At 35.4% G+C, this 12,536-nt stretch overlaps 1 pseudogene; it reads left to right on the top strand.

Moving 5' to 3' along the window:
• Window positions 1-4,709: 4,709 nt before the first annotated feature.
• On the top strand, window positions 4,710-12,434 carry LOC123226271 (annotated as a pseudogene).
• Window positions 12,435-12,536: the final 102 nt, after the last annotated feature.

The following is a 12,536-nucleotide window of genomic DNA, read 5'->3' as shown; positions in this document are numbered from 1 at the left end:
GCTCTTTTTCTAATGTTTCATAGAAGAAAAATTAAGAAAACTTTAAGTAAACAAGTGATCGAGGAATTCAATCCTAATCACAACACCTTTATTCCAGGACCAAAATCATTTGATCTTGTCATTGAAAACCAACTTACTTTGGTAATTGGAACACAATTGATTATACTTAATGAAAAGGCCAAACGACTATGTCCCACCCAAGGTTTAGCGTTTTCTCAAATGTACCCCCTTTAACTATGGAAACACCAAACACCCACCCATGGCCGGTTAGATTTAACCAAACCCTAACGCCTAAAAATTTTATCTCTTTTTACCCCCCTAAACTTTAAAAACTAAAATTTTCCCTCAGCCTAAGTTTTAAAAAATCGCAGTTTCACCCTAGGGTTTGGTTTTGAAATCTCCGGCGACCGTTCCAGCTCCGTTGCCGACGGTCTCTCCCTCCCGAAGCAGTCTCTCCTTCCGGCGAATACTTTCCTCCCATTTGGAGGCTACATCGACGTCGGAAACGGGAAGAGAGACGAAGAACTTCGTCGGGAAAAGGTGTGAGATAAAAGTGGGATGTGATAATGTGATCTAGGATATTGAATTTACACATTCAAGAGGTCGTGAAAATGGTTGGAACTACTGAATCTCACTGCTTTCGAATGGTAACGTTTCAGTCTACATTTTAAATTAATATGCATAATATAGGTAAAGGAGATAGGTCCGTATTAGTTGATGAGGCCCAAGCCTGTAATCGAGTAGCTGAGAGACTGAGATTAAATTGCAGGCCTCTCTTTCATGCCTATGTTAAATGGTGGGTGGGCTGGGTGATTCACATCACACGTTCATGCCATGATGAGATAGTTTATAGATGATGCCGGCAAATATTGTAAAGGCCAACAGACTTGTTTCCACCTTACTCATAATATAATCTCAGTGTTATTCCCCAACTTTTAAAAATTTAAATACTTATTTATAAATTAAATTTTATTAAAAATTTTAATTAGAATTAGAGAAAAAATCGTTATTTTAATAATATTATTAAATATATATAATTTATTATTTCTCTCCCTAGGTTTAAAAAACTACCAAATTCACCCATTCTAACAACATTTTCAAGTTTAAAAAATCGCATTCTCCCGACCCCCCCTTCTCAAATCTAAGTTTTTTTTTTCTTCACCTTTAGTCACCATCTCCGGTGTCGACGACATCCCCTTTTCATCCTTAATAGTCACCAATGCTGGTTGTTGCATTCCTTACCCTAAATCATCTAGACGACAAGTCTTCGACCATATAAGCTCAATCTGTTGTTGATATTTGGTTAGACAAAGATGAATCATCTTCATCTGGTTGAAAAGACAAAAATAGACTTTTCGTCTCTTTATCGGATGAAGTTGATTCATTTTCGTCCGATGAAAACAATCGCTAAAGAGAAAAGATCAATTGGCCTTTAAGATGGTGGGAAGCCAATCGGCAGCCAAAGCAAAGATGTCGTTAGAGGAGAAAAACAAATTCTAGGGGTGAAAAGGTTAGTTTTTAAACTTTAAACAAAGAGAAAATTGTTAATTTTTAATACCTATGAGAGAAAATGTGTAATTTTTTTGTTTTTTAAATATTTTTATTAAAGAATTATTTTATTTTTAATTTTAACTGAAATTTTTAATAGAATTTAGTTGATAGATAGATATTTGAGTTTTTAAAAATTAAATAATAACACTTTGAGATTTGACTAAAACATTTTTGATCTATTATAAAATGTAGGGGAGAAGGGTCATGTGTAAAGGATAGGAAAACGACAAACATGCTCACTGTTGGAATAGTGGTTTGCTCCGCATTAATAGGGTTACGTATTCTCATGCATTATATTATTGTAATTATTTAAAGGCAAAAATATTTCCAAGAGTTGACCTTATATTTGAGCTTCCCAAATTTCAATTCTCTATCACCACAACAAAGCAAATCGTTTAGGTTACAAAATTCTTGACATGCAAGACTTGGGATGCACCCTTTTGATAACTACAAATGGTCTAATTCTCCCACTCTTTGCTCACCAAATATAACTTGATTATTATTATTATTAAAAAATAAGTAGTATTATGTATATAATTTTGTGTATAAATAACGATATATCATCGTATAATTGTATAGTTAAAAATTAAAGATAAAATAATAAGTAATTATATGAGATCATATTATTATTTATACATAAAATTGTGTATATATTTTTATTGTTATAAAATATAATTTCTCACCATAGGAAACAATAGTTTTTTTAATAGAAAATAAATAGCCTATTAAAAGCAGTGGGAAGTAAATCCTATAAATAGCCCCTACCCCATCCTATCTACATATTTTCTTGCTGAAAAGTTAAAAGAAAACTTAGAGAGATCCCTTATATTTCGATCCTTTGTTTTGTATTTCGATTTTCTTTAATTTATTATGTTACATTTACAACATGAACTATTCAAAACAATGAAAACAACACATTAACGTTTTCACAAGACATCAAATGGACATGCATCAACATGCCATCAATTAACATGGGTTTATATTTCCCGGTACACAATTTACATATATTCTAATATATACATGTAATAAATTGAAACATGCAAACACACATCATTATTGCATAATAATGACTCAAACACAGCTTTGATATCCAAGAGTAATGGATCATCTATTGATCTGTTATAGTTTGTGTACATCTTTCAATATGACCAATCACTACTGTTGTAGCAATCTTTTCTCAAGGATTATATTAGGTTAATGTTAAACTATATATATCCTTATACAAGATAGTCTAATGACCTTTAATTGAAAGATCACATGTACCGTCATTTTTTAAATGATGTATCCTATAGATACTAAGGTAACTATCCATATGAAATCCTCTTAGTGGTCAGTTTAGTGGACACAACCACACAATATGCACCCATGTGTTATATCAAGTCTTTTGCAAACAAATTTGATATATAAAATCTGTCACCACTTTTTAGTAAAGTCATTCAACACTATTGTAGTGATTATAACCATCATATGTGAACATAAAGTTCTTACAATCAATTGATATACATTGATCTCTAATCACTGTTCCACCATCTTAAGGACATTATTTTGGTATGCATATACATTTATAAATAAAGAGATATAAAAAGTTGTAAATATAATTTAATTATAAATTTGTATCGTAACAAAAATTAACTCTAGAGTACCAACTCTAATATTTGGAACATTTGTTCCTTTAACTTGAAACGCCTATTTAGAATCCAAGTATCAAGTGTCCAAACTTAAACATTATTCCAATAATAATAATAATATATTTTCATTCAGATTGATTGTATTTTATCCCTATTTCAAGATAGGATTTGACTTGTCTTAATATTATAAGTTACCTTCAAATCCAAATTATAGGTACCGTTGAGGACCAAAGATGTCAGCCGTTGAGCTAATTTCATACAAAATTAATACCGTCAAGATATTTCTATCTTTTGTTAATTTATCATTGATCTTCTCTTCTCGGTGTAATCCTTTTGATAGTAGTGCATACGTATGTTGGAGAGGAGGCTTTATATTTTATATTAAAACTCAAGGACGAGAGTCTGCGATATTATTTTTTACTGTATGGCGCAGAGCAACCGGCCCAAATCCGTGAATTTTTGTGCTTACAGAGAACCAAACAAGTAACTTCCGTAGGATAAGGAAAGAGCATTGATTCCAATGCATGTCTAGGACAATATTAGATATATAAAATAAAGTCCTCACGAGGTTGAAAGGAATCTCTGAGAAGGTCAAAAAAACCAGTCTTGTTATATATTAGGTGTTTATTCATATTGGGAAGAGGCAAAGGGACAAATCCGTGAACACCGACAGCAAGAATCATCAGCACAATCTTCTCCACGCCTCGCCCAATCGATATGTCTTCCATTCGCATTTCTAGGCTTCATCTATTTCAGTTTTTGTCTTCCCACTTGCCCGCCCAAAGAACACCCTGGAAACAATAACAAGTTCATTATTTGAATAAATTTGGATTAATATATCTGAAAAGAATTTGGTGGATTTAATTTTTATTTGAAGTTTTGGAAGAAAGTTTTTTTGGGAATACAATAAATTTTGTTGAAGTATTAGTTAGCTCATTAACATTATATGTGGTGTATATATTTTTGATATCCATGTGCTTGGCGGTGTCTGGGTGTTGTATTGCTCTTGGATTTATCATTTGGTGCATGTTTTGCCTTTTCGCTAATTTAAATATAATTATCTGAAACCTCTCCACTACCCAAATTATTTAACAACTAGTTGATGACCTGAATTTATCTACTGCCTCATATGCAAGCATGGTAATGGGATCACATGTATGTGTACATAATACATTCATCATTAGACATCATGTACATGAAATTCCATGCAGAAAATATTGGTGTATCTCAAATTCTCTCCTTTATATAACTGGATCATCTGTTTTCACCTTTTTTATTTATTTATTTTTTCAAAGCATGTGCTATGTTAGGGCAATTATCATTTGTCATGAACTTAGCTTCTTTAGTTGTAGAAACTGTTGCTCTGCAAACCCTTTGGAGCTGAAGGGGGAGAAAAAAAGAAGGGAAGGAATTATCAACAAACATCCTGCACAAATCCATGATGTTTAACTGTTGTTTATTAGAGTCAGTCACTTCTAATGAAGCGTATCATTTTCTTTCTTGAAGCTTTCTGATAGAAAAATGCTAGGCATGGGAGAAAGTAAGATTAATGTTGGTGGCTTGAACATGAATTTATTGTCAGATGAACTGGATGATGAAGATGAAGGTGAGAGAAAGACTAAAATTAGTATAATCTCAAGTAACAGCGTAGTTGAAGAAGGTGAACAAAAGAAGATCAGCAGCTCTAGTACTGGGGTGCGCCCATATGCACGATCCAAGGTGCCAAGGCTAAGATGGACACCTGAGCTCCATCTTTGTTTTGTTCAAGCTGTGGAGAGATCAGGGGGTCAAGAAAGTAAGATTGACTCTTATGGTTTTATTTTCTTAATTTTTGTACTAAATAATCTGTTCAGTTTTCTAAACTTCATTTCGTTTAGGAGCAACCCCCAAACTGGTTTTGCAACTAATGAATGTCAAAGGACTTAGTATAGCTCATGTCAAGAGCCATTTACAGGCAAGATTGTACTCTCTTAATTCTGAACCATTCACCACTATCTCTTGTTTCAAAATATTCTCAATTTTAATTGTTCTTTCTGGCGTTTGGGAGCAGATGTACCGGAGCAAGAAGATTGATGACCAGGGTAAAGGTAAACACAGCTTTACAATCTGAAAATTAGGGTTTATCTGGTAATCTACTAGTGTCTCTAATCTGTGCAACTTCTTTTTTGTTCTCTTAAACAGCAGCGAACTCGAGAGGGCATACTATCGGAAGTGATCATCCAGATCAGTTTTCACTGAATCTTTGGCACTATCCCATGCTGCAGACTGTTGATCAAAGGGCCAGACGTTCCCATAACATCAGGTATATATTGAATTATAATTTCACCAACTTGAGCGTATAAACATTCTGAATATTTAATTTACCTATGATCTCTCTATTTATTAATCCTCATTTGGTATAGTGATGGTGCTTCTTGGAATGGCCAAGGGAACTTTATGCTCTGGCCAAATATGACTACTGAAATGTATATTAGAAGAGGAGGTTCAAATCAAATAAGGAATATTGAAGCTCTCTACATTAATGAAAATTTTCCTTTCAGTGGACCCAATATCAGGAGAACACAGGGATACCCTGAAGAATTTCAATTATCATACGACCGTGATTCCATCCAAACAAGGACGTGGAGCATATGCAACGAGACAGATGAAAGAATAAAATGCTTTAGCTATCCCATTACTAGCCCGGACACAAAATGTAGAATTAAGGGAGAAGATGATAAAAGAACAACAAAAAGAAAAGCACAAATTCAAGATGATCTTGATTTGAGCCTTTCACTGGGAACAAAATTTACAGAAGATAAGGAAAAGCTGTGGGGTGATCAGGAAGAGGTGGAAAGCAATTTGCATCTTTCTTTGTCTTCCTGGCCTTCAAAGAGGGAAGTGTTTTCTACAAATTTGAGAAAGCGTGGGAGGTTGAAAGAAGATTGTGACATAATAAATTCGAAATTGGCGAGTACCCTGGGTCTGACTATATGAAATACAGAATTCTTAGTCAGATCTTGTTGGTACTTGCACAACTAGAAGGATATCTAAAGATCATTGTTATGTAGTGGGAATGAGAGGTAATATCAATAACTTTCTATGAATTATCATCTAAATGTACTACTTACCCTTTCTCTTTTGAAACTAAACTATCTTTTAATTAGTTAAAATGTTCATTTCACTCGACTCTTGCTCTAGCTTTCCTCTATTCAATCAATACTGCCTAATCTTATGCTTGAAATTGAAAAATTGATTATCTGTTTTTTTTTTTCCTTGAAAAGTATATTTTTAATGAGAAAGACATGCCTATCATATAGCTATTGTTAGTCAATCGATCTCACACTCATTTGCTCATCCATATTTTTTAATATAAAAGTTGAAAACCGATTGAGAGAGTGTTATATTTTAGGGTAATTAACTAAAATAGTCATATTTGAGGAAGTGTATACGAAATTAGTCAATACTCCATGGGATGTATGAATATAACCAATAAAAATGAGCTTTGATGAATTGGCCCCAATAATGAAAAAGGAAGTGGCCAAAAAGAATTGCAACAAGGTTCTCAAGCCAAGGGAAAGGGAAGTTCTTCAATAAGCCTAAGATATTCTACCAAGTGTGTGATAAAATAGATCACATTGCTTTACAATGTTACCATCATTTCGATAACACTTATGCAGGGAATTCTTCACCTCTACCTAGTCCCAACAATATTTATAGCCAAAAGGCCCACTATGAGACAAACTTAGTTGTCCAATCAAATGGAACACAAAATATTTTAGCGTTTTTGACAGAACTCATCCCGACCCGCTAATCCTATAACCTCTGAGAATATTGTTATAGGCTTAGAAGGGCGAAATGCATCCTGTCAACTTGGTATCAGAGTAAAGGTTTGAGATTCTAAGGGCATTTCAAGAAGCATGCATATAATGTTTTCTAAATCACTTTAAATTGTATTTGTAGACACCAATATGAGGCGACGTGGCCAAGCTCACACGAGACCTCTTGGGGATTTATTAACTCCTCAAGTTGTAAGAAGGGAAAATGAACTAGTAGAGGATGTGGTGAGAGAGTCAGTTGCCCATGGACCAGATTCTCAAGTGCCACTTGTCAACTCTGTTGTACATAGTCCTAATATAGGTGTTGAACCAGTAACTGAGCCAAATGTGGTGCTTCAATCTGATGGGATTAATGTAGAGCAAACTATTGGCAGACTAGCTCAGTTAGTCACTCGAGTGGCTCAAAATCAGATTCCAGTGCATCAAGAGAGTGTCAACACCATTGAAAGGGCAAGAAAATTAGGTGCCAAAACCTTTGATGAGATTGGAGATCCTACAATTACAGAGTCCTGGATGATTATGATCGAACGTATATTTGAGGTAATAGAGTGTTCAAACTCTCAGAAACTACAGTTCGCTACCTTTCTTTTGGAGGGTAAGACATATCATTGGTGGAAAATGGTATAATAAAAATACAGGGATTCGACAACAATAACTTGGGAAAACTTTTGTCAAGAGTTTTCAGATCACTATTATTCAAGGGTGTATCAAGATACAAAAAAAAAATAAATTTCTTAGACTGACCCAAAGAAGTATGTCGGTAGAGGAATATATGAATAAATTCATCGAGCTTTCTCGATTTGCCCCGTTGATTGCAAGAGATGAAAGAAAGGTGTAGAAAGTTTGAAGAAGGTCTTCGAGGACGAATTAGAATAGTAGTGACTACAAGCTCTCACTCAGAGTTTAGGAAATTGGTAGAAGCAGCCATGAGAGTTGAAGGAAGCCTCACAGAGATAGAGAAAAGAGAGTTCCAAGGGTAAAAACGAAGGGTTAGTGGTTGGATACCAGGTGGGCATAAGGAGAGAATGCAGAAAAAAGAAGGCAAATTTTTTGGACAATCAAGTGAATCATTCCAGAGTGTGAGATCTAAATCTCAAAAGGGTCAAAGACAATTTCAAAGGCAACAGTCAATAGGGAGTAACACTTGGAATCAAGGGTCTTTAGGAGGTACACCTCAAGGTAGTAAAGGTCAATACTCTCAATGTAATAATTATGATAGATTCCATTCGGGACAATGCCAGAAAGGGGCCCTAAGTTATTATCGTTGTAGACAGTTTGGTCATTTTAAAAGAGATTACCCTTTGTCATCTTAAGTCTGGAGTGTCACTCAAGGATCAGTCAAACAGAATTTCCAAAGGAGTAGTGGTCAGTATCAAAGACACCAAGGGCCTCAGATTAGAGAGGGGTCTAGTGTGGGCACTCAAGGGCAGGTTAGTAGTACTCATAGTGGCAGTAGTCAGCAAAAGAGATCGAGACCGGGACTACCTCAAGCCCAAGCACGTGTTTTTTCTTTGACTCAACAAGAAGCCTATGCCTCTCCAGATGTGGTTATGGGTATGTTGTTCATCTTTGACTGAGAAGCTTTTACTTTAATTGATCCTAGTTCTACTCATTCTTTTGTTTCTTATGCATTTGCTAAACATGCCAATAAAGAGTTAGAACCCTTGGAATGTAAATTGGAGGTAGCTACTCCTGTAGGAGAGTCAATTTTAGTAGAGAATGTCTACAAGGGTAGCAAGGTAAATGTGGGAATCCACGAGTTAGAGGCAGATTTGATTCCTTTGTCCATCCAAGATTTTGATGTGATTCTAAGGATGGACTGGTTAGCTTGTCATCGTGCTACCATTGATTGTTTGCACAAGAAAGTAACCTTTAAAAAGCCGGATAAACCAGAGTTCATTTTCTATGGGGAACGTCGCATTATTCCTTCTTGTGTCATCTCTACTGCTGTTGTTAGACGATTCCTTCAAAAGGGATATCAAGCTTATATAACACATGTTGTAGACACTAGAGTTGATGAATCAAAGATAAAAGATATTCTAGTGGTTAGAGATTTTCTAGATGTATTCCCTGATGATCTACCTAGACTACCACCCGACAGAGAGGTTGAGTTTTCAATAGATTTGATTCCTGGTACAACTCTTATATCATTGGCCCCTTATAGAATGGTTCCGCTTAAGCTAAGGGAATTAAAGGTACAATTGTAAGAACTAGTGGAGAAATGATTCATTAGGCCTAGTGTATCTCCATGGGGAGCACCGGTGTTATTTGTTAAGAAGAAGGATGGAACTTTCAGATTATATATTGATTTTAGACAATTAAACAAAGTGACAGTACGTAATAAGTATCCACTGCCTCAGATTACTGATTTGTTTGATCAGTTACAAGGCGCTAAGGTTTTCTCTAAGATAGACTTGTGCTCAGGATACCATCAACTAAAGATTAAAGAGTTAGATGTTCCAAAGACTGCTTTTAGGACTCGTTATAGACATTATGAGTTCTTGGTGATGCCTTTTAGATTAACTAATGCATCGACAACATTTATGGATTTGATGAACAAAGTGTTTTGCTCTTTCTTGGGCCGTTTTGTCGTGGTATTTATTGATGATATTTTGGTTTATTCTCGAAGTAAGATGGAGCATGAAGAACACCTTAAAATGGTCTTACAAATTTTACGATACAAACACCTTTATGCTAAATTTAGTAAGTGTCAATTTTGGCTAGATAAAGTTGCATTTTTGGGGCATGTCATTTTAGCAGAGGCTGTTTGTATCGACCCACAGAAGGTGGAAGCAGTTTTGAAATGGGAAAGACCTACTAATGTTACTAAAATTAGAAGTTTTCTTGGTTTTGCTGGGTATTATCGAAGATTTATTGAAAGATTCTCTAAAATAGCAGCACCGTTAACTAGCCTAACTCGAAAGAAGGTAAAGTTTGACTGGAATGTCGAATATGAGCAAAGTTTTCAAGAGTTGAAAGCAAGATTGACTTTTACCCCTGTACTTACCTTACCCTCGAGTACAGATGGATTTGTGGTTTATAGTGATGCTTCTAAACAGGGTTTGGGTTGTGTACTGATGCAACATGGGAAGGTGATAGCATATGCCTCTAGACAACTCAAGAAGCACGAGATGAACTACCCAACTCATGACTTAGAACTTGCAGCTGTAGTATAGGCATTAAAATATGGAGACATTATCTCTATGGGGCAACTTGTCAAATTTATATGGATCACAAAAGCTTGAAATACTTATTTACACAGAAAGAGTTGAACCTTTGGTAGAGGAGATGAATTGAGCTTATTAAAGATTATGATTGTTCAATTGATTATCATCCGGGAAAGGCAAATGTCATCGCAGATGCACTTAGTAGAAAATCTCAAGGTGTTGTAGCACATGTGAAGGTGAAACCTTGTTCCTTGTTGATGGAATTAAGGACCCTCAGGGTGAAACTGAGTATGAGTATTTCATGAGTCTTATTAGCTAGTCTTCAAATTCGACCCATCTTAATTGATCGAATCCAAGAAACGCAACATTTAGACCCTCATCTAGTAAAGTTAAAGGATGAAGTACATAAAGGATTGCGAACGGATTTTATAATAAAAAATGATGGCATGCTTATAATGGGAGATAAAATTTGTGTGCCAGATCACAAGGAATTAAAGAAGGACATTTTAGAAGAGGTTCATGCCTCAGCCTATGCCCTACATCCAGGTAGTACTAAAATGTATCGTACCTTGAAGGATTATTTTTGGTGGCAAGGAATGAAAAGAGAGATCGCAGAATTTGTTTCCAGATGTTTAGTGTGCCAGCAAGTGAAAGCTGAACATCAAAGACCTGTTGGACTTTTGCAACCGCTTCCTATTCCTCAATGGAAATGGGAGCATATCACCATAGATTTTGTGTCAACCCTTCCCCGTACCAAGAGTGGGTATGATGGCATTTGGGTCATTGTGGATCATCTAACAAAATCAGCCTATTTTCTGCTAATCAAAACCACACACTCACTTGATAAGTTGGCAAGTATTTATGTAGCAGAGATTGTACGTCTCCATGGTGCTCCAGTATCCATAGTATCAGACAGAGATCCTAGGTTTACTTCTCAGTTTTGGCCAAGTTCACAAAATGCCTTGGGTACAAAGTTGAAATTTAGCACAGCCTTTCACCCTCAAACTGATGGACAGTCAGAAAGAACTATCCAGACCTTAGAAGATATGTTAAGGGCTTGTGTGATAAAGTTCAAAGGTAGTTGGGATAACTATTTACCTTTAGCAGAATTTGCCTACAACAATAGCTATCAAGCTAGCATTGGAATGCCTTCATATGAAACCTTGTATGGTAGAAAATGCAGAACTTCAGTGTGTTGGAATGAAGTGGGTGAGAGAGTATTGCTAGGCTCTGAGATTGTGTGAGACACAAATGAAAAAATTTGTCTTATTCGACAACGGCTGAAAGCAGCCCAAGATAGACAAAAAAGCTATGCTGATAAGCGTAGAAGAGAATTGGAGTTCCAAGTGCGTGAAAAAGTGTTTCTACGAGTTTCACCTTGGAAAAGCTTACTAAGATTCATGAAACGAGGTAAATTGAGCCCAAGATGTATTGGCCTATATGAAATTCTTGAAAGAGTAGGTGTTGTCGCTTATCGACTAGCCTTACCACCTGAGTTATCTAAGATTCATAATGTTTTTCATGCTTCCATGCTTCGCAAGTATATGCCCGATCCCACTCATGTTCTTCAGCATCAACCGTTCCAATTAAAAGAGGATTTGAGTTACCAAGAAGGGCCAAAGAGAATTATCGATATAAAACAACAAGTGATTCGTACTAGAACCATTCATTAGGTTAAGGTGCAATGGAAAAATCACTTGGTAGAAGAAGCGACTTGGGAACGAGAAGAGGATATGCGGGCTCAATATCCAGAATTGTTTCAATCAGGTATATAATTTCGGGGACGAAATTGTTCTTTAGGGAGGGAGAGTTGAAATGCCCAAAGAAAAAAATATATAGTTATATGAAACTTAAGGGGGCTATGTTAATTTTTTTTATAAGTATGGGCTTAAAGGAAATTTTCCATATATTAATTAAGCCATTAGGCTTAGTTGCTTTCATTTTTCAACGAAAAGCACTAGAGCCACCGACGGAGAGAAGAAGGAAAATAAAAAGAGAGAAGAGAAGGAGAAAAGAAAGAAGGAAGAAGAAAAAAGAAGAAAAGAAGGGAAAAGGAGAAGGAAGAGAAAGAGAATTTGATAGGAAAAGGGGTTGGGATATTCAATTTTTGTTCAAAAAATTTTAGGGTTTGATTTCATTGTTTAATTTAGGGATTTCCAAAATTCTAACTATATTGTTTCCAATTGGTTTGAATAGGTGAAGAAGAAGGAGAATTAACAAGAGATTTTAACACCGGCTTGGAGATAACCCAAATCAGTGAGTGGGAATAGATTTTTCTTTCTTTAAAATTTTTGGGCATAAATTTCATTTATAATCTTGTGAAATTTTATGGTATTTATTGTGAATCCTTGAAAAATAGTAGCATGGATTGG

Source organism: Mangifera indica, chromosome 9 (genome assembly GCF_011075055.1).
Source record: "Mangifera indica cultivar Alphonso chromosome 9, CATAS_Mindica_2.1, whole genome shotgun sequence".
Lineage (NCBI taxonomy): Eukaryota > Viridiplantae > Streptophyta > Magnoliopsida > Sapindales > Anacardiaceae > Mangifera > Mangifera indica.
This window is presented reverse-complemented; position numbering and strand designations above follow the sequence as displayed.